We start from the raw sequence: 27,921 nt of genomic DNA on the forward strand, positions 1-27,921 counted from the left end.
CAAATAGTCTGTCCATGTCTTCTCCCCATTTTTTGTCGAGGGATTAGATGATTTTTTCTTGTAAAGTTCTGTCAATGCCTTGGTATATTTGGAGATTAGCCCCTTATCTGATGGGTATTGGGTGAATAGTTTCTCCCACTCAGTGGGTGGCTCTTGTATCCTGGGTGCTATTTCCTTTGAGGTGCAGAAGCTTCTCAGCTTAATACATTCCCATCTGTTAATCTCTGCTTTCACTTGCTTGGAGAGTGCAGTTTCCTCCTCATTGAAGATGCCTGTAGTCTCAATGTCCTGGAGTGTTTTGACTACAAGTTGTTTTGTATATCTTATGGATTCTGGTCTAATATCGAGGTCTTCATTTCAATTGGATTTTACTTTCATACATGATGTTAACTGGGGGGTTGTCTAAGTTCATTGTTTGCAAGGGGCTAGCCAGTTATACCAACACCACTGTTGAAGAGGGTTTCCTCGCTTTATTTAGAATTTCTTGATCCTCTATCAAAAATTAGGTCACTGTGTGCCTGGGGAACAGACATACAATCTCTAAGTATTCAAGCCTATTCCACTGTCTTTATTGCAATACCATGATGTTTTGATAACTATTGCTTTGCAATACAACTTAAAATTGGGAAAAGTTATGCCCCCCATATTGTTTTTCCCAAGGATTGCTATAGCTATTTGAGGGTGTTTATTGTTCCAAAATAATTTCAAAAGTGTATGATCCACCTCTTTGAATACTGTCATGGGTATCTTTAGAGGGATTGCATTAAATGTATAATCCTTTGGGGAGTATTGCCATTTTAATGATGTTAATCCTGCCAATCCATGAGCAGGTGTGTTTCCATTTCCATGTGTCCTCTCTTATTTCTTGGAGCAGGGTTTTATAGTTTTCTTTGTATAGGTCCTTCAGGTCTTTAGCCAAGTTGGCTCCAAGATATTTGAGTTTGTATGGCACTAATGTGAATAGGGTTGTTTTCTTAATGTCCATTTCTTCCTTATCATTATTGATTTATAAAAAGGCCATTGATTTCTGTGTGTTAATTTTGCAGCCTGCCACATTGCTATGTGAATCTATTGTTTTTAAAAGCTGTTTGTAGTGTCTTTAGGGTTTTATAAGTAAAGTAACATGCCATCTACAAACAGTGAGACCTTGAATTCTTCCTTTCCTATCTGGATTCCCTTTATATTTTTTCTTGTCTAATCACTATAGCAAATACTTCCAGTGGTATGTTGAATAGGAGTGGTGAGAGAGAACAGCCTTGTCTTGTGCCAGAATTAAGATGCTTTCTCTACATCTATTGATATGATCATGTGATTTTTATTTTTCTTGTTGTTGATGTTGTGTATTATGTTGATATATTTACAAATGTTAAACCATTCTTTTATTCCTGGGATGAAACCTACTTGATTGTAGTGAACAATCTTCTTCATGTGGCATTGGATCCTTTGCCAGGGATTTGTTGAGGATCTTTGCATCTGTGTTCATCAGAGATATTAGTCTGTAATTTTCTTTTTTGGCAACATCTCTATCTGGTTTTGGTATCAGGGTGATGTTGTCTTCATTAAAATTGTTTCAAAGTGTCCCCATTTTCTCATTTTCATGAAAGTGTCTGGCTAGAATTGGTAGTAGTTACTCTTGAAAGGTTTGAAAGAATTCATTAGTAAATCCATCTGGGTCTGGACTTTTTTTGGGGCAGACATTTGATTACCGTTGTAATTTTCTCAATAGTAATGAGGGTGTTACATATGCTACATCCTCTTTACTCAACCATGGAAAGTTATGAGTCCAAGAAGTTATCTATTTCTTCCAGGTTTTCATTTTTAGTGGCATAGAGTTTCTCAAAGTAGTCTCTGAATTCCCTTTGCATCTCTGCAATATCTGTAGTGATCACCCCCTTTTCATTTCTAAAAGGGTTATCAAGTTTCTTTCTTTCTTTTTTTTTTTTGGTTTTTTGTTTTTTTGGGCCACACCCATTTGATGCTCAGGGGTTACTCCTGGCTAAGCGCTCAGAAATTGCCCCTGGCTTGGGGGGGGACCATATGGAATGCCAGGGGATCGAACCGTGGTCCTTCCTTGGCTAGCGCTTGCAAGGGAGACACCTTACCTCCAGCGCCACCTCACTGGCACCTCAAGTTTCTTTCTTTCTCTTTGTGAGTTTTGCCAATGGTCTATCAATCTTGTTTATTTTTTCAAAGAACCAACTTCTACTTTCGTTTATCTTTTGAATTGTTTTCTTGGTTTCCACTTCATTGATTTCTGCTCTCAGCTTTGTTATTTCCTTCTGTCTCCCTATTTTTGGTTCCTTTTGTTGATCATTTTCTAATTTTATAAGCTGTGTCATTAAGCTGTTCAGATATGCCCGATCTTCCTTTCTGATGTGTGCTTTAAACTTGCTCAATTTTAAATTTAATAAGTTGTCACTATGGAAATCCTTAGTAAATTACAATAATTTTTAATAAGATGTGTTTTCCTGCACTAATCCTTACATTTAAGTAAAAAACCTTAATCTGTATTGCTACTTCTTTTAGATCACAAAGAAATCCACAATTGAGATCTAAACATCAGATTTAGTTATTTAGTCATCCTTGATTTTGTCATCTAATATTTACAAGCAACATTTTACTTAGATTGTATTTTTCATTCTTGTGCTTATTCTCCTATGATTTGTATATCTGCTGATTTTATCTCCCCAAATTATCCACAATTGCCTCTTCCTTATGTCCAATATTTCCGCCATGAGCACTAGGTTTTATCTTTCAGTTCCTAATAAACTATTAAAAAGTAAAAGGTTTTTAGAGAAACAATTGCAAGTATCTTCCTGATTAAATCAATACTGTTACTGGCAAATACAACTTATGTAGTAATAATTGGGATAATAATATAGGAAAAGCTACATGGATTGCTTTTGCAATTCTAAGTAGTTTTTCTAAGTATTCTAAAATCAAATTTGATAGAATGTTATTGACAATGATAGTCCTAAAGTACTGAGGTAATCATGCAACATTGGATTATAATGGATTTATAACTGGAATTTAAATAAAGCATATCATGTATCATTATAATACAAATGTTTTCTTCCTATCAACAGCTTACCAGACACGTTAAAGAAGTTCTCTATTAGTTTTCCTTGAACATTATGTACAGTGAGCTTTATATAAAAATTATCAGTATTACATTTGTGGTTTCTCATTCTAAAAAATTTCAAAAGCAGTTCAATCCCCTGGCATCCCATATGGTCCCCACAAGCCAGAGGCAATTTCTGAGTGCTTAGCCAGGAGTAACCCCTGAGTATCAAACGGGTGTGGCCTCATAAAAAAAACGAAAAAACAAAAAATATTGAAAGAATGGAAAAACTGTTCTACAGGGCTTTGATACAAATTTTCACAGTCTATTAGTGACATGAATGTTTAAAACTCTTAACATAATTTGCAGTAATTTTCAAATATATGTGACAATTAAAAATATATGTGACAATTATTTCAATCTTAATGTAACTACAGTCTGAAATCTTTGCCCTAATTACACAGTACATTTGCCACCCATATCAGAAAAAATTATGCAAATTAGGCAAAAGACTTCAGGCAACTGTAGATGAAATTAATTAGGAATTTAAATGATTTACAATAGTAGTTATGCTCAGTAGTGGGGTAAGAGGAAGGTAAGATGCTCCAAATGCTGATATATTTTTTTGTTTCTGTAGTATTAATGAGTACATCAGTTTTTATTGTCTGTGTCCTTTGATTTCTTCAAATTGTTTGTATTTCTTATTTTTAAATTTAAATGAGTTAACATATTTTTCTGTGCTCATCCTTATGTAATGGTGCAAATTCTAAATAAAAATATGATTTGCATCACAATTAAAATACTTTGAGTTTGCCAGAGCTTTTTTTGTTCTGGCCAATTATAACTTCCAATACTATTCTTTTATCTCTATTGTCGAAAACAATCCTGAACTCCCGGTATTTTGCAAACTATCTAATAAAATAGTAATTTAAATAATATATATTTAGGGTTCATTTTAGTTCACTGTTTAATAAAGTTATGTACCTTATGAATTTTATATGTCATGAAATGTTGCTATTTAGATAGAAAAACCATGTAAAAATTTTTTTTTTTGGTTTTTTGGGCCACACCCTGTGACGCTCAGGGGTTACTCCTGGCTATGTGCTCAGAAGTTGCTCCTGGCTTCTTGGGGGACCATATGGGATGCCAGGGGATCGAACCGCGGTCCGTCCTAGGCTAGCGCAGGCAAGGCAGGCACCTTACCTCCAGCGCCACCGCCCGGCCCCAAACCATGTAAAATTCTTGATTCATTTTTTTTTTATTTTGAAATGTAATTCCATTAACATGACTTCGCTTGAAAAAATGCTGAGAGATTTAGTTTACTGGCACTTGAGACAAATTGATAAACACACCCTTAAAAGATTTCCATGCATTATCTTCTACTGGCTTTTATGTCAATACAATTATTATATCAAATTAACTGACCAATGGTAAATAACTTTAAAATACTTTTAGTTAAAATAGAAAATCTTAGAAACTGTTACAAATACATGTTTTTATTCTTTTGTTTATTTCCTTTATGAAGAATTATTATTACTTATATTTTGATTTATTCTTTTATTTTACAGCATGTAACAAAGCTGTTCCCCAATAATTTTTCTATGGGGAAGTCATTATATCCTAAGCTGTATTCTCTCACGTATGATCGTCTTATTTATGTTCAGATGCAATCTGTTTTGTGTTCTTTTTATTATTATCCCCAAAAAGTTTTAATTACTTCCTGAAAGGTCTTTCTAATTTCACAGCCTGTGAAAATCCATCATGTTTTCATCTGGATTGTAAATTCAAACACCTGGGACTGACCAAATTGTACTTAAATACTTGATAAGTAAAATTTTGGCAATTAAGATAACAGTCTCAGTGCTCATTTCTTCTTCAAATTTCTGTAATTGATTATTAATTTATTTTTATAATTTTAAACTTTATTCATTGATTGATTGATTTGGTTTTTGACTACACCTGGTGGTGCTCAGGACTTACTCCAGGCTCTGCACTCAGAAATTGCCCCTGGCAGGCTGGAGAACCGCATTGGATGCTGGGAATTGAACCATTTTGCATGCAGATCTGCTGCGTGCAAGGCAAACATCCTATCACTGTATTATCACTCTGGCTTCTATCCACTTATTTTAATGGTTTCTATTTACTTAATATATAGTGGATCTGTCTACACTTATTTTATACTGCTCTAATAAAAATATGTCTTCATGTATTATTGTGATGATTTTGAAACTTATAGGTAGAAATCTTATGTCAAAGACTTTTGGTATTCTAATGAGTCTTCTATTGTTACTTTAGCTTGGAAAACTATAGTCAACATAAATATGGTACCCTGAGACCATTATATTCTGTATCTTCTATAGAGAAGATATGTAGATTATAGTAGAAAGGACTCATTGTCTTCAACTTGATAAGTGTAGAACAGTTTCAGCCTTTCCATTCAAACTGATCAAAGAACATGCATAAAAGGATTTTGATTAAAACAGTAAATATTTCAGAGGACACCGTCAATATAAACCCAAGAGTTTTTCTATTTATGAAATAATATTTACAAGCTACATAGCCTTTATATATATACCAAGAATTGTTTAATTTCAAATCTGATTACCAATTATTTTATTTTAAAACTGACTACATTTAAATACAACTACCAGTATTTTACTGTTAATAGGCAGAGGTACTATAAAATATTAGTCTAGGTTTACTTAGATAGAAGCAAAAGATCAACCTATTGAAGATGTCTCTTTTAAAAAATGTTGGAGAAATTTGGATTATTGACCAAAGCTTTTGGTAAATAGCTTATTTTCCCATGGGAAAATAAGTTCTTTTTGGAGGACATTTCTGAATAGCTTGGCATATGCTGACACTTTGTTACAGTCTCTTCAATAGCAGAATCATTTCCAGGCCACCAGGCACAGCGAATAATTCCTAAATGTGCTACATGTGGTGTGGCCAAGATGACAGTACAGCCATCTGGAATAATAACAAAAAAATTTCCTCAAAACAGACTTCCTTTATGGACAGATAATTCATACGCATCATGTGTCAAGGGCTTGATTTCTTCAGATATTTCTCCAGTGGACTGCATAGTTGGAAGAGGAAGTACATTTATATCAATAAAATAGCATTACCAAGACAGAATCTAGAAAGAATTCAAATTATGCTACATTTCCTTGCCTTTTTATATAAACAAATATAAGATTGTATGGCATCTACTAACATTTAGAAACACGGAAAATGAAATAAATCACACATTGTTATTTTTATCCTGAAAAGACCAATTTCATTGTTGATACAAATCTTATAGAGAATTTAGAATATCTAAAAAAATAAAAGTCCTTATAATAATATGAATCATCAAACATGAAGGCAACATGTAATCAGAAAATCTGGGTTTCATTCCACTTTTAACAACATTCTTTTTTTGTAGCATATAGTATATCTCCCTTTATAAACTTTCAACATTATTTCATAATGCCCCAATATCTTTTATGTTGTCTCCATGAATAAATATATTATTTGATGTACTAAAGTAGAAGTCAATTAAAATATTTGAGAAACCGGGAACAAGATTTTAGAACACTTACAGTTTTGGTTGATTTTTTTTCACTATTGACTTTTCCCCCCACAAAACATCACTTGATCCAAGTAGGCATTTTCAAAGACTATAATCTTTTTTAAAATGATATACATGGTCTCATATCTCCTCCTTTGGTGTGACAGAAACCCTAAAATCATGTTAAATTCCTCAAATGATGTTAGAGTCCATGATGAATATGAGAACGTTTTAAAAATAATCTTCATGTTTTAGTGATTGAATGTCTGTTATTTTCAGTAATATTTAATGACGGTTTCCCATTCACAAGGATATTTTGGAAAAGGCACATTGTTTACTATCGACAATTCAGATGAAAATAAAGAATGTTACATGAAATATACAGATATATTGAACACATTGAAATTAAGTCATTTCTCCAAGTTTCTATGATGAAACTTTGCCTATAACTTACATGATCTATAAATAATTATATGAGATCTTGTTCTCTGACATGTATTTCTTATTGGTGCTGTCATCTTACCTTTAGGTTGAAGTGGTCTCAAAAATTGTATTTAGATTAATATGTTGTACATCTACTGACTCATGTCTTTATTTTATATTTATTTTTCGTGCCTCCTAATTCCAGACTCTAGCATCGGGGGTACTAATACAGTACAAATTATGACGATAGGCAACAGGCTGTTCCACTTTCAAGCCACAACTGATGACTGCTAAAATGCATGTACCAAAATGAAATCAAGCTAAGTAAACTCTTCTGAGAGGGAGTATTGTTTTTGTGGCATTATATTATTATCTGATAGCTTCACGTGATTCCTTTTGTTCCTAAACCTTTTCCCACAATTCGTTTTGTTTTGGGGTCACATCCTTCGGTGCCCAGGGCTTCCTCCTAGCTCTGTGTGTAAGAATCACTCTTGTCGGAACTTAGAGGACCAGATTGTGTTTCCAGGGGGTTGGCCATGTGCAAGTCCAACACCCTACCCAGACTAATATTACTCTGACCTCACATTCTGAAAAGTTAAATTGAATGACCAATATAAAACTTCTCCACACAAGCAATTGAGAGACATTCTGGTAACAAATAGATTATTTTTTATGTCCCTGTTGACATATGTTCAAGGTGGGAGGTGCTCCAGTATTGTAAAATGTATGAGTTTCTATCCCTAGTACATAAGAGCTTATTTCTATAAGTAAAATTCCCCCCCTTTTTAGTATGCCTTTTCAAAAAGATATGGTGCTATATTATATTGCTGGTGCATTTGAGGGTGAAAGTGTCAGGCTGCATCATCTCTGTGCCCTGGTTTTTACTTGAGCTTTTATTCCAGGCAAGACTTTTTCTTGTAGGTTTTTGTACCAAGCAGAACCAAAATAGGTCAAATTATATATATACACTCACATATAAATAAAGGAAAAAATAAAATGGGTTTAAAAAAGTAATTAAGGGATTAAAGTGATGCAGGAGACAACCTTACATTTGGGATAAACCAGTTAAGAGGTAGTATTATAGAGGTCTTAAATTTATAAAGGAACTATGGCTTCCGCATTTTCTTCTGAGATATTCTTGTGGGGGGCGGTGGAATCCAAGGTACCTTTTCATCACACTTGTTGAGTTTAAGGAATGATTTGTGGCAGAAAGGGCTTGGGTAGAGTTCTTGCATGGGGAGTCCACCTGGAGTTGAATCTGGTATCAAGCAACAGTTCACATATGGGGGGTTTTGAGAAAGGGGGTCACAGAGCATGAGTAACAGGAGTGTTGGTTATGGTTTCTTGCTATGGGATGAAATGTGGGGCTGAGTGAATGTCCCTTCGCTTGGGAGCTTGGTGATGGCTTATTGGGGCAGGAGGTCGGTCTTGAAACCTGATGGGTTAAAAAACAGGATAAAGAGCATTAATAAGGTGGGATATCAGATTGGGATTGGAGGGTGAACCGATAGTAGGATTTCTGAAGGGAGGAGGAGGGCTAGTATATAGGAGGAGCTATATACTCTATAGGTAGGGATTGTTTACAATTTAGGTTTGTCTATCATAGAGTCCTCTCTCTATGTACTCATGCCCACATAAAGACATACATTAGTGATCTTAAGGTTTTGTTAGAGGTCTGACCCGAATAGGATGGGTCTGAGCTCTTAAGGACTGGTTGACTTAAGATAAATAATTAGCTTAGGTATATTACTGCTTTTCTGTCAATTAACATGTATTCTCTGTATTACTATATTAAAATAGTATATTCTCAATTGTATAACCGTAATTTATAAGTCCATCAATAGGATGTTCTGTGAACTCATTGTGTTTATTTATCACTAACTGTAATAAATGCTTGATGATAATAATAGTAAATAAAGAATTCTTAAAAATTCTTCTTATGATTTACCAATTTCAATAGTAGTAAATCAAGATATGCGGCAGTAAAGTCACAAAATAAACATGTCACATTCTTTCCTTCCCCTTCAGATCAAAGAACATGGAGAGTATTATGCTGAGTGAATTGATCCAGGAGAGGAATATACAAAATAATATCACTCATTTCTGAGTTATAAGGAAAATAAAAAAAAATAGTGTACAGATGATATTCAGAGACAATAGAAATGAGGATCGGGAGGACTAGTCAATGGAAGAAAGCTTGCCACAAAGAGCAGAAAGTGCAGTTAGAGTAAAGAAGGGTGTATTATGACAGGGCCATCCATGGTATTCCTTCAATAGCAGTGGTGCAAACCATGATGTTAGATAAAAAAAAGAGCGGGAGAGAAGTAAATTGCCTGCCCATGAAGCAGGTGGAAGAAGGTAAGTGAGAGGGAAGAGGGCATCAGGGAGGATGGGAGGAAAATTGTTGATGTTATTGGTGGGAAATGCACTCTGGTGAAGGTTGTTACACATTGTATGACTGTAGCACAATCATAAACTACTTTATCTGTGAAAAAAATACCTGTTGTATGGAACAGCTTTGTAACCATGGTGTTAAAATAAAAAATGTATAAATATATATGAATTATCTCATAAAGTTTGTTTATTATTACATTTACAAGTATTCATAAGAAACACTAAGAATTAAAAATATCAAATTTTGATTTGAGGGAAATGGAAAGAACGCATCATGGTGTTATTATTCATTATACTTGATACACAAGAAAAAATAGGATGATTCTGTGGTTTTCTATCTGCTGAAAAACTACCTTGACAGTATATTTGTGGTTCATATTATATTGAATATACAATCATCCATTTCCTGTTCGCGTAGGCAAAGACATTATTGATAATGTGGAATTGGCTAGAAATAATACTATAAAATGTTGCGAACAATATTTCATTTTACAAAACATACTTAAATTGGACATTGGATACAGTAGAGACAGCACTTGTTCTGCCTAGGTTTGAGCTCCTTGGAACCCCATCTGATCCCCTAACCATGTCCTGTCCCTGAGCTTAGAATCAAAAGTAATCCCCTCAGCATCCCTCAGGTATGGCTTTTCCACTAAAAAGTTTTCTTTAAGCTGTAATTGCAAAGAATATATTATTCAAGGAATTATAAAAAATTATAAAAATAATTATAAAATTATTTAAATGCACACTGTACTACTTATTTTAGTAATTATACAATAAAAATCATGAATGCATAGATTACTATATATTACATATTTATTATATATGATTATATACAATCAATGCTGTATAATTTCATATTATAGATTATTGCATTATCTATAAATTATGAAAATTTTGATTAATTTTATGTTTCACAAAAATATTTTTCACTCTTGTAACTTAATTAAGCATCTTGATAGAACATTTTTCATCATTTTAAGAAGTATGAGAATCTTTATTGTTTTGTTTATTGGTTTTTGGTTTAGAAGCCACACCTGGCTGAACAAAGAGTTTATTTCAGATTCTGTGCTCAGGCATTACTCCAGATGGGATCCAGAAACTATGTAAGCCCGGCAGTGGTCCTCAAACGATGGCTCCTGGGCCATATATTGTATCTGTATCTGTTTTGTTTCTTCATTGCAAAATAAGATATATGCAGTGTGCATAAGAATTCATTCATAAGTTTTGTTTTTGCTACTATAGTCAGACCCTCCAATGGTCTGAGGGACAGTGAACTGGCCCCCTGTTTAAAAAGTTTGAGGACCCCTGAATAAGGTGTCAAAGATTCAGGTAGATCATGTACAAATCAAGCATCCTAACTGCTGCCCTTTCAGTTCTGTACCTATGTGTATGTTTTTGAATTCAAGAAATAGAATATCATGTTTGAGTGTAATATAAAAAACACATTCAAAGAACAGACTATGTCACGTGAAACAGTTTTTGTCTAAAACCAATGATTTCTCCTCATCATCTTCTCACTTATTTGTCAGGCTACTTTCTTGACATTTCCCAGAAAAGTGAACCTTCCTGTTCCCATCTACTTAGATACAACTTTCTGTGAGATATTTCTGCAGAGTAGTTAGCTTTATGATCTAGCCTTCCTTAAAAAAATCAGAAATCTGGGTCGAGATCAGTGGTGTAAGCGGTAAGGAGCCTGCAACATGCACGCTAGACTAGGACTGAGGGCAGTTTGATCCACCAGCATTCCATATGGTCCCCCAGACCAGGAGCACATAGCCAGGAGAACCCCTGCATGTTCCTGGGTTTGGCTGAAAAAAAAACAAAAAAAAAAGTCAGTAATCTCTCCAAATTCATTTTATTCTCACTAATATATTTTACTGTTTGTTAAATAATGCAATTATGTTTCTCTATGTTTTCTGTTCTTCCACTTATCAGCATATAATCTGCACAGACATGAATTAGATATAATATTTAGCACTCTATTACTGTCAGATAGCATTTGTCAAATGCAGTATTTCAAAAAAATTGTTAAATAAATTATCTGAGTAAATTAAGGATAAATAATTAAAACCTAATTTACTCAGATAATTTATTTAACAATTCTGCGTCTCTCTCTCTCCCTCTAACTTATTTCACTCATCATGATAGATGCCATGTACATCTATGTATAGGAAAATTTCATGACGTTATCTCTCCTGACAGATGCATAATATTCCATTGTGTATATGTACTACATTTTCTTTAGCTATTCGTTTGTTGAAGGGCATCTTGGTTGTTTCCAGAGCCTGGTTATTGTGAATAGTGCTGCAATAAATATAGGTGTGAGGAGGGGGTTTTTGTATTGTATTCTTGTGTTCTTAGGGTATATCCCTAGGAGTGGAAACGCTGGGTCGAATGGGAGCTCAATTCCCAGTTTTTGGAGGAATCTCCATATCGCTTTCCATAGAGGTTGGACTAGACGGCATTCACAGGAGCAGTGGATAAGAGTTCCTTTCTCTCCACATCCCCACCAGCACTGATTGTTCTCATTCTTTGTGATGTGTGCCAATCTCTGTGGTGTGAGATGGTATCTCAATTTTGTTTTGATTTGCATCTCCCTGATGATTAGTGATGAGAAGCATTTTTTCATGTGCCTTTTTGGCCATTTGTATTTCTTTTTTTTTATCAAAGTGTCTGTTCATTTCTTCTCCCTATTTTTTTTGGATGAGATTAAATGTTTTTTTCTTGTAAAGCTCTTGCAGTGCCTTGTATATTTTGCATATTAGCCCTTTATCTGATGGGTATTGAGTGAATAGTTTTTGCCACATGGTGGGTGGCTCTTCTATCCTGGGCACTATTTCTTTTGAGGTGCAGAAGCCTCTCAGCTAAATGTATTCTCATTTGTTTTTCTCTTCTTCCACTTGTTTGGAAAGTGCAGTTTCCTCCTTGAAGACGCCTTGAGTCTCAATGTCATGGAGTGTTTTACCAACGTGTTGTTCTATATACCTTATAGTATCAGGTGTGATATCAAGGTTTTTAATCCATTTGGATTTTACCTTCGTACATGATGTTAACTGGGGGTCTATGCTCGCTTTTTTGCAAGTAGCTAACCAGTTCTAGCAGCACCACTTGTTGAAGAGGTTTTCCCTGCTCCACTTAGAATTTCTTGCTCCCTTGTCAAAAATTAGGTGATTGAATATCTGGGGAACATTGTCTGAGAACTCTAGCCTATTCCACTGATCTTTATTCCAATACCATGCTGTTTTGATAACTATTGTTTTATAGTACAGTTTAATTTGGGGAAAGTAATGCCTCCCATTTTCTTTTTCCCTAAGAGTGCTTTAGCTATTCGAGGGTGTTTATTGTTCCAGATGAACTTCATAAGTGTTTGATGCACTTCTTTGAAGAATGTTATGGGTGTCTTTAGAGGGATAGCATTAAATCTGTATAATGCTTTGGGGAGTATTGCCATTTTAATGATGTTAATCCTGCCAATCCATGAGCAGGGTATGTGTTTTCATTTCCATGTGTCCTCTCTTATTTCTTGGAGCAGGAATTTATAGTTTTCTTTGTGTAGGTCCTTCACATCTTTGGTCAAGTTGACTCCAAGATATTGATTTTTTGTGTGGCACTAATGTGAATGGGATTGCCTTCCTGATGTTCATATCTTCCCTATCATTATTGGTGTATAAAAAGGCCATTAATTTCTTTGTGTTAATTTTGTAGCCTGTCACCTTGCTATATGAGTCTATTGTTTCTAGAAGCTTTTTGGTAGAATCTTTGGGGTTTTCTAAGTAGAGTATCATGTCATCTGCAAACAATGAGAACTTGACTTCTTCCTTTCCTATCTGAATTCTCTTGATATCTTTTTCTTGCCTGACAGCTATAGCAAGCACTTCCAGTACTATGTTGAAGAGAAGTGGTGAGAGAGCACAGCCTTGTCTTGTACCAGAATTTAGAGGAAAGGCTTTTAGTTTTTCTCCATTGAGGATAATATTTGCCATTGGCTTGTGGTAGATGGCTTTAACTAGATTGAGAAAGGTTTCTTCCATTCCCATCTTGGTGAGAGTTTTGATCAAGAATGGGTGTTGGACCTTATCAAATATTTTCTCTGTGTCTATTTATATGATCATGTGATTTTTATTTTTCTTCTTGTTGTTGATGTTGTGTATGATGTTGATAGATTTACGGATATTAAACCATCCTTGTATTCCTGGGATGAAACCTACTTGGTCATAGTGTATGATCTTGTTGATGATGCATTGGATCCTATTTGCCAGGCTTTTGTTGAAGATCTTTGCATCAGCATTCATCAGGGATATTGATCTGTAATTTACTTTTTTGGCAGCATCTCTGTCTGGTTTTGTTATCAAGGTGATGTTGGCTTCATAAAAGCTGTTCGGGAGTATTCCCGTTTTTTCACTTTCATGGTGAGCCTAGCTAGGATTGGTAGTAGCTCCTCTTGAAAGGTTTGAAAGAATTCATTAGTAAATCCACCTGGGCCTGCGCTTTCATTTTGGGCAGAGGTTTGATTATATTTTCCATTTCCTCAATAGTGATTGGGGTGTTCTTATATGCTATATCCTCCTTACTTAACTGTGGAATGTTTTAAGTGTCCAAGAATTTATCCATTTCTTCTAAGTTCTCATGTTTAGTAGCATAAATTTTCTCAAAGTAGTCTCTGATTACCCTTTGGATCTCTGCAGTATCTGTCATGATCTCCCACTTCTCATTTATAGTACGGGTTATCAGGTTTCTCTCTCTCTCTCTCTCTCTCTCTCTCTCTCTCTCTCTCTCTCTCTTTCTTTGTGAGTTTTGCCAATGGTCTATCAATCTCGTTTATTTTTTTTTTCAAAGAACAAATTTCTGCTTTCGTTGATCTTTTGGATTGCTTTTTGGTTTTCCAGTTCATTGATTTCTGCTTTCAGTTTTGTTATTTCCTTCTGTCTCCCTATTTTTATTTTCTTTTTTTGGTCATATTCTAATTTTATGAGCTGCGTCATTAAGTTATTCACGTATGTCCCTTCTTCCATCCTAATGTGTGCTTGTAGAGCTATAAATTTTCCTCTCAGGACTTCTTTTTCTGTGTCCCATAGATTCTGGCAGTTTTTGTCTTAATTATCATTTGTTTCCAGAAAAGTTTTGATTTCCTCTTTGATTTCATCTCGGACCCACTGGTTGTTCAGTAGCAGCCTGTTTAATTTCCAATTGTTAAAGTTTTTCTTCTGTGTGTCTTTGTAGTTCATATCTAATATCAGAGCCTTGTGGTCAGCAAAGGGAGCCTGCAAGATTTCTATCCTCTTGATTTTATGAAGGCATGCTTTATGTGTCATCATGTGGTCTATCCTGGAGTTTTGTATATTGGAGAAGAATGTGTATCCAGGTTTTTTGGGATTGAGTGTTCTATGTATATGTACTAGTCCTCTTTCTTCCATTACTATTTTTAGGGCTAGTATGTTTTTGTTGGGTTTAAGTCTGGTTGACCTATCAAGTGTTGACAGGGCTGTGTTGAGGTCTCCCACAATCATTGTGTTATTATTAATATCTTCATTCAGATCTGTCAGTAATTGTATTAGAGAATTTGCTGGTCTCTCATTGGGTACATATATGTTTAATAGTCTGATTTTTTCCTTTTGCACATATCTTTTTATTAGCACATAGTGTCCATCTTTGTCTCTTACCACTTTTCTGAGTATAAAGTTGGTGTCATCAGATATTAATATGGCCACCCCAGCTTTTTTACGGGTATTGTTTGCTTGGATGATTTTTCTCCAGCCTTTGATTTTGAGTCTATGTTTGTTATGACTATTCAGGTGTGTTTATTGTAGGCGACCGAAGGTTGGATTCATCTTTTTGATCCATTTTGCCACTCTGTGTCTTTTAATTGGTGAATTTAGTCCATTGACATTGAGGCATATGATTGTCATAGGATTTAATGGCATCTTTGTAGATAAGTTTGCTGTGTTTGTTGATTTTTCTTGTCTTAGAGTAGACCTGTCAGTTTTTCCTCTAAGGCTGGTTTTTCATCTGTGAAGTTTCTGAGCTGTTGTTTATCCATGAAGCTATGTATCCTTCCTTCAAACCTGAACTTAAGTTTGGCTGGATGTTTTATTCTCGGTAAAGCATCCATTTTATTCAGTCTTGTCCCAATATCCCACCACTGTCTTCTAGCCTTGAGAGTTTCTTGTGACATGTCTGCTGTAAGTCTTAGGGATGCTCCTTTGATGTAATTTCCCTTTTTGATCTTGCTGCTTTCAGTATTCTGTCTTTATCTGTGAGATTTGTCATTGTAATGAGGTGGTGTTTTTCTTTGGGTGTTGTGGTGGGTCTTGTGGTGTTTTTCTTTCGGTCTCTTTTAGCTGGTACTTTTTGGGCATGCAGGATTTGATCTCATGTAGTCTTTAACTCTGGAAATATCTCTTTGATAATGTCTTTGACAGTTGATTCTTCCTGGAGATCTCCTACCTGGGCCTCTGGGACTCCAATGATTCTTATGTTATTTCTGTTGAGTTTATCAAAGAGTTCTATTTTCATCTGTTCACATTCCTTGAGTACTTTTTCCATTGCCTGATTGTTTGTCTTAAGGTTCTTTTCCAATTTCTTCTGCTGTGTTGTTTTTCTGCATCTCATCTTCCAGTTGATTCTGTCCACAGCTGCTGCTACCCTGCTGGCCAGACAATCCATTAAATTTTTCAGTTCAGCTACCATGTTTTTCAGATCTGTTATTTCAGTTTGGAGTTTTCTGATTTCTGTTTTTTAGTTCTGTTCAGATCGATCTATGCTTTCTTTGAGTTCTACAAATATCTTCCATATTGCTATTCTAAACTCCTTATCCAAGAGGTTAATCAGATGGTTGGGATTTTTTAGGTCATCTGAGCTATCGTCTTCATTCTCTGTGCATGGTGTTTGCCTGTGAGGTTTCCCCATTGTCACCCTTGTAGTGTGATTTTTTTCCTGCATATTGTTGTGGGGTTCATTGGTTAGAAAGAGTGCGCGGCCACGAAGCAAAGTGGAGTGGACATGCTCTTCTGGAGCCTCTGGGAGAGCTCTTTTTCTGGGCCCTTTTGGCCCACTCCCAAGAGGTTTCAGAGACAGGACAGTGGAAAAACACGCACAGGCAACACTCACAGTCGGGAATCACTGGGCGGGCATAGATTTTTCCAGCCTGACGTCATAAACAGGGGACCTTCCTTTCTGCAGAATACTGCAGATAGCTGGTTTTCATGATCAGACACAGTTCCTTGGTGCTCCAGCCCTTGGATGAGCCTCTGGGAGAGCTATTTTTTGGAGCCCTTTTTGGCCCACTCCCAAGAGGTTTCAAAGACAGGACAGTGGAAAAACACACACAGGCAACACAGTCATGAATCACAACGAAACTTTCCAACTCTCCACCATATGCATTTTAAATATTTGTCCATTCTCTATTTGCTGAATTGCTAGATAAAGCTTTAGAGTCACCAGATAACTTGCTAAATGTGATTGGGAGTTATTCAGATATATCAGAATATTGCTTTATATAAATATACAATAGTGACTAATTAAGAAATTTATAAAATTTTTATTTATATTAGTGTATAGTACATTTCCAACATTAGTTGCGGTATATTAAATACACTCTTACAAATTTTCGAATGCAACTCATAGAGTAAACCTACACAGAAAAATTATAGATTATAGAATAAATTATATATTGTTATCCTATTGTTTTATTTTTAGTTTATGATTATTAAATCTTAATTTTGTTAGTAATGTAGCACATATTCAATGTTTATCATCACAACAAACTCACAAATCACCAATAAACCTGAACCAGGGAGATGATTTAGAGATGCCTTTTATACCAGATATAAAAACTCTACATGAATCACACACACACACACACACACACACACACACACACACACACACACACTTAGTTTATTGTAAATTTTTTCTTTGGTAAAAAGGAAACTTCACGGATAAGCCAAGAAGCAGAGTCCAGCAGTGCAGGAGGTCAGTAGCAGAGACAGGCAAACAATAGGAAGACATCTAAATCTTTTCATTCAAAAGAACTATTACACTATATAGGTCAAAGGTCATGTTCGGGCTCATGGGCTCCCTAGTGGCAGCCCCTTATATACAAGCCTTGCAGTGGGGAAGACTGACAATAATATAAGAAAGAAGCAACGTGAGAAATAAAAGGAATCATGGAAAAAAATCACAAAACCCCCATCATGCCTTTTGGCTGAAGAGGCTGCAGACTCATCAATACTAACCCATTATATAACTTCTCTGAAATGGATTTGAAAGTGGAGTTAGGAGAGCCAACAGACTCATAGAAACAATGAAATGTACTGCCAATAAAACAAAGAAGGCTATGAGAGCAGAAATGAGAAAAAATACAAGCAATGCCAGAAATAAAAAAACACAGTAGGTGAAATAAAAAAATTCATTGGGAGGTCTCACCAGCAGTGTTGCCACCAATAATAGATGCTAAGGAACAAATTAGTGAGGAAAACATCCAGAAAACAATAGAAAATGGAAAAAGGTTTCAAATTAAATGAAGAGACAGACCAAAAGAGAACTTTAATATAAATTTAACAGAAGCAAGATAAAAAATCATCGGAAACCTATAGAGCAAGGAGAAAGTCCCTTTGAAGATGAAACGATCAAATATATTTTTGCAAAAATTTTTCTCAGAGCTGGAGAAGGCATGCACCCATTTCTTCCACACATAGAATACCACCTAAATGAGACCCCAATAAAAACGTATCAAGTACATCTTAATAACAATGATGAAGAAGGATAGAAGCAGCAAAATCAAAAAAGGAAATTATACATAAGAGTACACTTAAGCAGATTTACTGAGGGTAACCATCTTTGCCTGAAGACAGTGGTTAGTTAATTGAAATTCATTCAAATGAACACCTCACCAAGAATATTTCACCTAGCCATGCTCTAATTCAGATTAAGTAGGAACAATAAGTAACTTCACAGATAAACAACAGCCCAGGAACTTGACAGACTCAAAACCACCTTTAAGAACGGTGTTTGTTTAAGACAAGTTATTTACCTAAATTACTTATCTAGACATAGATTATTTACTCGTGATATTGTCCCATTAATAAAAGGACATAGCTAATTAGTGCTGAATCAAATACATATTTAATTGTCAGATTCTTTTTAATATTAAGCATTACCCTGAAATTTCTACTAGCCCTGATTCTCATAATCTATGGAGTGAAAGGAGGGAGATTTAGGAGATGGAGAACCATTTTTTATTTGGGGTTTTCAGAGTTTGAAATTTAGGCCTTTTTAATTATCTACCATTAATATTATAATGACATGTGTCTTTTTATTTTTGGAGTAGTCTTCACTGTACAATGTTTCATTCGTTGGGAATATAAATATCCCATTTTCTCAGAATGTCCATAATTTCTTCATAAACACACATTTGAGGAAGCTTGCTAGTGGTCAACAGTTATTTCCTCAAAGGTTAACTTAATCAAATATAAGAGATCAACATATACTCTTGCGCCTCTTCAGCCAACATGCTGTCCAGACTGAGGAAGACCCGAAAACTCCGGGGCCACGTGAGCCACGGTGGCCGCATTGGCAAACACCAGAAGCACCCCGGAGGTCGGGGTAATGCTGGCGGCATGCATCACCATAGAATCAACTTTGACAAATACCATCCAGGTTACTTTGGGAAAGTGGGCATGAGGCATTATCACTTAAAGAGAAATCAAAGTTTCTTCCCAACTGTCAATCTTGACAACCTGTGGATGTTGGTCAGTGAGCAGACACGGGTTAATGCTGCCAAAAACAAGACTGGAGCAGCTCCTATCATTGATGTGGTGCGATAGGGCTACTACAGAGTTCTGGGGAAGGGAAAGCTCCCAAAGCAACCAGTCATTGTGGAAGCCAAATTCTTCAGCAGAAGAGCTGAAGAGAAGATTAAGGGAGTGGGAGGGGCATGTGTCCTGGTAACTTGAAGTTATAAAGGAAGCTTCATTAAAGGATAAAATTGCTTTTCTCAAAAAAAAAAAAAAAAAGAGAGATCAACATACTTATAAGCTGTAGTTCATCTAAACTCCAATATATCAAGTTTAATATATATATACATATATAAAAAATTTTATAGTAAATACTAATAATAATCATATTCAATATACTATTTTTTTGCTTTTTAAAATATCCAAAACTTCATGAGTTCTACTTATTGATCTTTTTCTTTTGAACTTGTTATTTTTATAACAGTTTTATTTAAGCACCATAATTACAAACACGATTGTAGCTGAGTTTCAGTCATAAACAGAACATCCCCCCTTCACCAGTGCAACCTTTCTACCACCAATGCTCCCCACCACTCCCTTCCCCCATCTCTGCCTGTAATCAATACAGGCATTCTACTTCTCTCATTCAATAACATGCTAGTTGTTAGTGTAGTTATTTCCCTAACAGCATTCACCACTCTTTGTGGTGAGCTTCATATTGTGAGCCTGTCCTTCCGGTCCTTAACTCTATTGTCTCCGGGCCTTATTACAATAATGTCTTTCATTTTTCTTAAAACCCATAGAGTATTGAGACTATTCTGTGTCTATCTCCCTTTCTCTGACTTATTTCACTCAGCATAATAGATTACATGTACACATATGTACATATATATATGTATAGGAAAATTTCATGACTTCATCTCTTCTGATGGCTGCATAATATTCCATTGTATATATGTACCACAGTTTCTTTAGCCATTCTTCTATTGAAGGGCATCTTGGTTGTACCCAGAGTCTGACTATTGTAAATTGTGCTGCAATGAATATATATGAGAGGAAGAGATTTTTGAATTGTATTTGGAGTGGTATAGCTGGCTCATATGGAAGCTCAATTTCCAGCAAATTTAGACCCCAAGCTAACACCATGCACAAAGGTAAAATTCAAATGGATTAAAGACATAGATATCAGGCCTGAAACCATAAGGTATCTAGAACAACACTTAGGTAAAACATTTGATGACATTAAGACTGGAGCATAAAGAACTTGCCTTTCATAAAAAATCTTATTTGTTCTCCAGCATTCTCTGCATATAACATGCTAAGCAATACCAGAAATCCATAAGTTAATATTTAGACACAGAACAATGTATGGTGGTGGGTTAAAATTTGAGGAAAACTGGTTAGTAAAATATATTTTATAGATGAAAGAATTGAGATCTATGGACAGGATTGGAGAGGTGGTGCAAGCGGAAAGGAGTCTGCATTGCTAGCGCTACCATAGGATGGACCTCGTTTTGATCCTCAGGCATCCCCCAAGCCAGGAGTGATTTCTGAGTGCATAACCAGGAGTAACCTTTGAGCATCACTGGGTGTGGCCCAAAACACAGAAACAAAAATCTGTGGACATGCAATTTTCCCAAACCATAAATTTCAGTATAAATTTCAGATTTAAAGTGTTATAAACAAATATTTTATTATATTTAAATATAATAAGTGTTAGATACATTATTAAGTTATGAAATATAACTCATCCTGACACAAATTGTTCAGTTTTCCCTGTCCTATTGCAAGGTTTTTCCTTACAAGCATTTTTATAATAATAATTACTTTTATTGAGATCTTAGCAATTAATCTGCACCCATAGAAAGTGTTCTTGCATCAATATGTTGTGGTTCTTTAACTTTTACTATCTACTTATAAATCGAATATTCTAAGATATGGTTTTTGTAGTTTTTTTTAATTTAACTAATTTAATTCTCAGGATACAAAAGCACCCTCTCAGAAATGTTCAGTGTGTATCACCTTGTGAACTAACACAAAATACCATTTTCCAAGTTATGTATTTCATTTTGAACAATTTAAAATAATCTAAAAAAGTCATATCTATTGTTATTAGAAGCAGTTAATGGTTGTGTATCTAATATCAAATAAGAAAAAATGCCTACTTGATGATAAAAAATCTTTATGCCAGGGATATTTTAATTTATGATATTTTCATTAGTAATATATTTATTAAGCATAGTTACAAACATGTCTGTGGTTGAGTTTCAGTCATAAACTGTACACCTCTTTCACCAGTGCAATCTTCCTACCAGTGTCCTCCATCTCCCTTCTCCCCCATCTCCTACCTATATTCGAGACAAGCTTTCTACTTCTCTCACTCATTGACATTGTTATAATAGTTGTCAGTGTAATTTCTCTAACTTTACTCACCACTCTTTGTGATAAGCTTCATATCTTGAGCTGGTCCTTCCAGCCCTTATCTCTATTGTCTCTGGCTAGTATTACCATACTGTCTTTTACTTTTCTTATATCTCACAGATGAGTGAGACTATACTGTATCTATCTCTCTCCCTCTGACTCGTTTGACTTAGCATAAAAGTTTCCATGCCATCCATGTATAGAAAAATTTAATGATTTTTTTTTCATTTAAGCTAATGTAGAGCATGTACAATTGGAGTATAGGCTGTTGTGTTATTTAGAAAAGCAATGGTAGGATATTACTAAATATAAGGTTGAAAAAAGTATTGAATTTAACAAATATTGGAAAGGTGTTTCCAAATTATACTTAGTGATAATTTTATTGCATTCTTTTTTAAGTAAAAGATAACATATTAGATCTGAGAGATAGTATACTTGCTAAGGTGCTTGTCTCACACACAGCCAACCTAAGTTTTGTCCCAAGCCTGACATAGGATTCCCTGAGCTCTGGCTTAGTTAGATATGGTCCAAAGAGGAAAGAGAACCTATCATTTCAACATATATCATGAGTGATTTTTTTAAAGTATTTGGGATATGCACATTTATAAGAAACAAAAGAAATTAATTTTTTTACCATCAAAAACTGTCTAGTCACCAGAGATATACTAGTTTTCTTTGTATGGAGTTAATCTGGATTGGATCCCCAACACTAATCATTGGTCACCCATCTCCTTAACACAGTCAGGAGTGAGCCCAGAGCACTGTGTGTATGACTCAAGACAACCAACCATAAAACAAAAATGAGAGACATGGAAGAACCCTCGATATTAAGCCCTAGGAAATCATACTATTTATAGGTCCAATTAGGAAATGTAATTAGAAAATGAGAAACAATTTTGTGTGTTTTTGTTCCTTGTTCAAGGGTGCTAGGGCTTCTTAGGTGATGTGGCTATATAATAACTAAGGTGAAATGGTAAGTTTCATTTCTAAAAATTTGAACCGGTCTCAGGTGATGCATTTCTCAAAATAAATTTACCAAGAACAACAACAAAAAAATACTCATTGTAATTTTTCTCTAAAAATTAAAATTCTCAGTATTTTTCTTCTTTATTGATAATGTGACTCAATCTATAGCTTCAAGGAATCTTTAAAACTGCCTCAATTACTTGAAGGCTGTATACTAATGGTTGTAATTGCAATTGTAAGTACCCAGAGTTATCATTTATCAATGAAAAACAACAACAAAGAAACCTTCAAAATTTGGTCTTATTTCACATCCGTCTGTATGCAGAAGGAAGAGTTTTACTCATCCAGTTTAGCATCAGCTCAACTGAACACTGCCTACTTTATATTGTCAGCACTATTATAAGACTCCCATTTTTTCAGAATTCTACTAAAAGTGCAGTAATGTATCCTGTCACTTTGAAACCTGTATAATCTTACAAAGTAGCTCTTAGCTTTATGTTAACAGATTTATGTCCCAACTTTAGGAAATAGCAGCAGACATTTCTTGGGACCTCATATAGTATAGAATGCCTTATGATTTAAGATTGGAAAATTAATTATTTCTACTGTGCTCTTTAATAGTGTCACATAAATTCTATAGGCTTCAAACTAAAAACATTGATTTGTTGTTATTCACTGCATACATAATTTAAATATTATATGTTTAAGTATTTATTTGACATAAAATGTTTGATTTGAGTTATTCAAAATAAAGACTCAAAATTGAGAAATCAGAGAAGAAATAAATAGCATGGCAGTCTTGATTGATGTATCTAGGTTATATTCTTGCAGATGTTCTCAGCTATCTACTTATAAAATTCTATTTTAAAGTGAATGTCACTTTAATAAAGAAAAATCTTTCCTAAGGGGATATAAAGAGAAGAAAATGTATGCCCCAGATATAGCAAGGAGAGAGGGCATGTGGGAGTGAAAGAGGGAAACTAGGAAGATTGGTGGTGGGAAATGTGCACTGGTAAAAGTTGTTGTATATTGTCCGGGGCTGGAGAGATAGCATGGAGGTAAAAGCATTTGCCTTGCATGCAGAAGGTTGGTGGTTCGAATCCCAGCATCCCATATGGTCCCCCGAGCCTGCCAGGAGTGATTTCTGAGCATAGAGCCAGGAATAACCCTTGAGAGCGGCTGGGTGTGACCCAAAAAAGTCAAAAAAATAAGCAAAAAAAAAAAAAAAAGTTGTTGTATATTGTCCGACTTTAACTCAATCATGAACAACCTTATCTGTGAAAAAAGTTGTACTATGAACAACCATGGAATTCAAATAAAAATATGATCTTTAGTAGCATTCTGATACTAATTTTATTAAAAGTAAATGTTCTTTAAATAGTAGAATGTTTTCTTCTAGTTACTATCTATTTACTATTATCTTTCTATTATTTTCTATTATCCTTTAAATGTACATCACACATCATTTCCAATAGCTCTTAATGGTAGGTCAGAAAATTAATTAAGAAACAATCGTGAAATAATTAAAATATAGCGTGAATTATGTTATTATTTTCATTTATTTTCTTGTATTATAGAAGTTTATTGGTTCATTTAGGGAGCACTCTTATTAGAAGGCAAGGATAAAAAGTTTATCTAGATACTGGTATGAACTTTAATACTTTCTGATATTAAGAAGCTCCAAGATATATGTAAATAAAACAAAACACACTATTTCTCTGCACATCGATATATAGATTTTAAACTGAATTGTGTTAGTTTTCTACTTGTGACATGCATGTTATTCTTAATTTATGTAAGATATTGTGATATAAGAAAGGTCTAAACTCAAAGTTTAAAATTTACTTAGATATAATGACATACAAGAAATAATAATATATGAGTGCATATATTAAATAAATGCCATGGAGAAATGTAAAAATTCCAAAGATGTTCTAATGAGATTAAACTCTTTCAGAGAAATTCACATTATTATAGGCCCTTCGGGCTCTTCAAGCATCTACTGGCATTTTGTTATTTAGAATGGGTCTTCTCTGTTCACCAATTTATGAAGAAACTAACATTCACTAAATTATTTGCCTTTAATTAGTAGAACAGCTCTCTATAAAGCTACCATTTTGGGCATAGCCTTATACAAAATAGGCAATTGTGTGTCTATACATATTTTATTTTTAGGAGTGTTACAAGTGAATGTAGATGAAGACTAAAAGGAAAACTATAAAATTTATTTGTATTCTTTCCATTAATTATATGAATGTCTGTATATATTTTTTTGGTTTTTAGGCCACACATGGTTTCACTCAGGGGTTACTCCTGGCTATGCACTCAGAAATCGCTCCTGGATTTTGGGAACCATATTGGATGCCAGGGATCAAAGCCAGGTCCATACTGAGTCAGCCACATGCAAAGCAAATGCCCTATCTCTGCATTATTGCTCCAGCCCCAGAATGTTTGTACTTATATATTTTTAAGTAAAAACCATGTTAAGTCTTGATCAGACAACACAGTCAGGGATAACAGCATGATTGTTCATATGAACATATTGTCATTACATAGCATTAATACATAAAATCCATGTTCTGTGTGATATGTAAGGCTTTTATACTGCATATTAAAATAAAATAATTGTTTATAAGAAATTAAAAATATAACATCCATAGCAGCAATTCTTGTAGAACTGAAAATTCAAATCAAAATCAAAATCTGAATTCATTTCAGCTAGTGCAGTATAAAGACCATAATAAATATGAACTCTCAAAATCAATGCTGATCCGAATCGACCCATAATATTCTGTCTTCTTAATTTTGTTCATAGACTCTACAAGCTAAATGAACAGAAAATATTTATCTTCCCCTCCTTCATGATATTCTGTCATAAAAAACACATTTCAAATATAACAAATTTTATGTTAATGTTGATTGAATTATGATAAAGAGAGAAATGAAAGTATGCTCAGTTGAGATCCTCTGAGACATCTATATTTTCCAGTTCAGCAAACACATATAAGTGCATATTTCGCTGTTTTGTACAATGGCACACTCTGCCTAGAGTGAATGGAATATATGCTCTCTCTTTATAAGGTTATAGAAACAAAGTTATTAACAAGAGCCTATATATGCATATAGTTGAATACTAAATTCTTTTCTTTTTTTTTTTTATTTTGGGCCACACCTGGTGATGCTCAGGGGCTACTCCTGGCTATGTGCTCAGAAATCGCTCCTGGCTTGGGGGTCCATATGGGACATCACAATCGAACTGCAGTTCATCCTGGGTCAGCTGCATGCAAGGCAAACTCCATATCGCTGCACCATCTCTCTGGCTCCTAGGAATACTAAATCCTTATTAAAACAATATGCATATAATGGAATATTATTCAACTACAAAAATAAGTTAAAATGTGTAATTTGTCACTACAAGGCACTGGAGGATGCTATCAGGCTGAATAAATTCAGCCAAGAGAAGAATAGATATATGAAATATGAAGAAACATCATAAAGGGAGAGCAAATGGTTAGGCAATAGAACCTGAGAATTAGTGTGTAGAATCAAAACAAGCAAAAGAAAGGGGGGGGGGGACAGGAGGATGAAAGAGGCTATCCAATTTTAGCTTAAATTTTATTTATTTTGGAAATAAACACACTAAGAGGTATAATTATTAAGGAATTAAACATACAAAGAAAATATAGGTATCCCCATTAAGACTTTTGATATAGTCTTGGGAGGAAACGAGATTTGGGGCACATTTTCGTCTCACATCATCTTCTTATTGAGTCTGAGAAATGGTTTGCAGCAGTCAGGGATCAGGTAGCGTCCTCGAGCTGTGAGTCCCTCAGGAGCTGAATCCAGTATCATGCAACAGTCCACATTGAGGATGGGGTGGGGTGGGAAAGCAAGGGCCGTTTTGAATGAGTCATCAGCAGTGGTGGTTGCAGTTTCTTGCCAGGGTGGGAGATGTGGGGCTGAGAGGGTATCTTTTCACATTGAAAGCCAGGTTCTAGCTTACTGGGTCAGGGGAACGATCTCGGTTTCTAAGGAGTTAAGAGCTAAGGGTAAAGAGGGTTAAATAGGGAGAGATAAGTATCAGGATTGAGGGGATGAGATGAAAGAAAGTTCTAATGGGATGAGTGAGGAGGGATATAATATAACAGGGCTATATACAATATAGTCATGAATTGTTTAGGCCTGGATTAGACAAGCATAGAGTCCTCTTCAAACTCACACCCACATATAGACAGACATTAGAGATCTATCTATTCAGAGGTTGTAGATGGAGGCCTGAATATTATGGGATGGGTCAGAGTGCTTAAAAATAATAGAATTAGGTCAGAGTGATAGCACAGTTGTAGACATTTATCTTTCAATTGGCCAACCCAGGTCTGACATGGGGGATTCCCGGCACCCCATATGTTCCCCAGAGATTGTCAGGAATGATTTCTGAGCATACAGCCAGGAGCAACCCCTGAGTGCTGCCCATTGTGGCCCCAAAACCAAAAAAAAATGTGAATTAAGTTAGAGAATTAACTACATATTGAGAATTATCATAACAATGTGAATGAATGAGGAAAGTAGAAAGCCTATCTAGAGTACGAGTGAGGGAGGAGTGGGGAAGAGGGAGATTTGGGACATTGGTGATGGGAATGCTGCTCTGGTAAAGGGGGGTTTTCTTTACATGACTGAAACCCAACCACAATCATGTTGGTAATCAAGGTGTTTAAATATATTAATTAAAAAAGAAAAATGAATAAATAAATAATAGATATAAACAAGAAGAAAAAAATAAATAAAAATAAATAAATTGGACTGACACATCAGAAGGGAAAGGTTTTTCAATGTCAAGGCACTTTATCAATGATAACAGTGAACTTGGCTAAATGAAGCCTTTGGAGTTAGATTGTGCATAGAACATTTTAGGATAAACACGATTTTCATGTTTAGAGTACTAAGCAATGTGGTATTAATTTGCAAAGCATTCTCGATGAATGGAATATGGCTATGGTGTGCAGTTTCCTATTTCAGCTGTCTCTGTGGTCATATGCTTTAGATCATCGTAGAAGACATAATCAAAAGGAAATGGGTAAATTGGAGGATTTTATCATGATATTTTCATAATGAACACTGCATATGGAGTCTAATATATAGAGCACCAAATTGAGAAATTAGGTTGTCCACCCTATATCTCCAAATACCTCTGTGAACAAAAAAGGTGAAGAGTTATTTTATAAATAATAATATTAAGGCACTAAAACATAAGGTTAGGGAGCGCTGCAGTGGGAGTTTCTGGCATCCAATCATAATCTGCACCTGATTCTGTGGATAAAAGACATTAGAACATTATTATATGCTTTTGTATTGAGAGATTGATTGAA

At 34.9% G+C, this 27,921-nt stretch overlaps 1 protein-coding gene and 1 pseudogene across 1 annotated transcript in view; both read left to right on the top strand.

Annotated features, from left to right (window-relative positions):
- Nucleotides 1-27,921, top strand: part of GRID2 (glutamate ionotropic receptor delta type subunit 2) — a 1,564,419-nt gene that overhangs the window by 534,225 nt on the left and 1,002,273 nt on the right. The window lies entirely within an intron of this gene.
- LOC126032330 (60S ribosomal protein L27a-like) lies at nt 18,944-19,447 on the top strand (annotated as a pseudogene).

This window comes from Suncus etruscus, chromosome 16 (genome assembly GCF_024139225.1).
Source record: "Suncus etruscus isolate mSunEtr1 chromosome 16, mSunEtr1.pri.cur, whole genome shotgun sequence".
Classification (NCBI taxonomy): Eukaryota; Metazoa; Chordata; class Mammalia; order Eulipotyphla; family Soricidae; genus Suncus; species Suncus etruscus.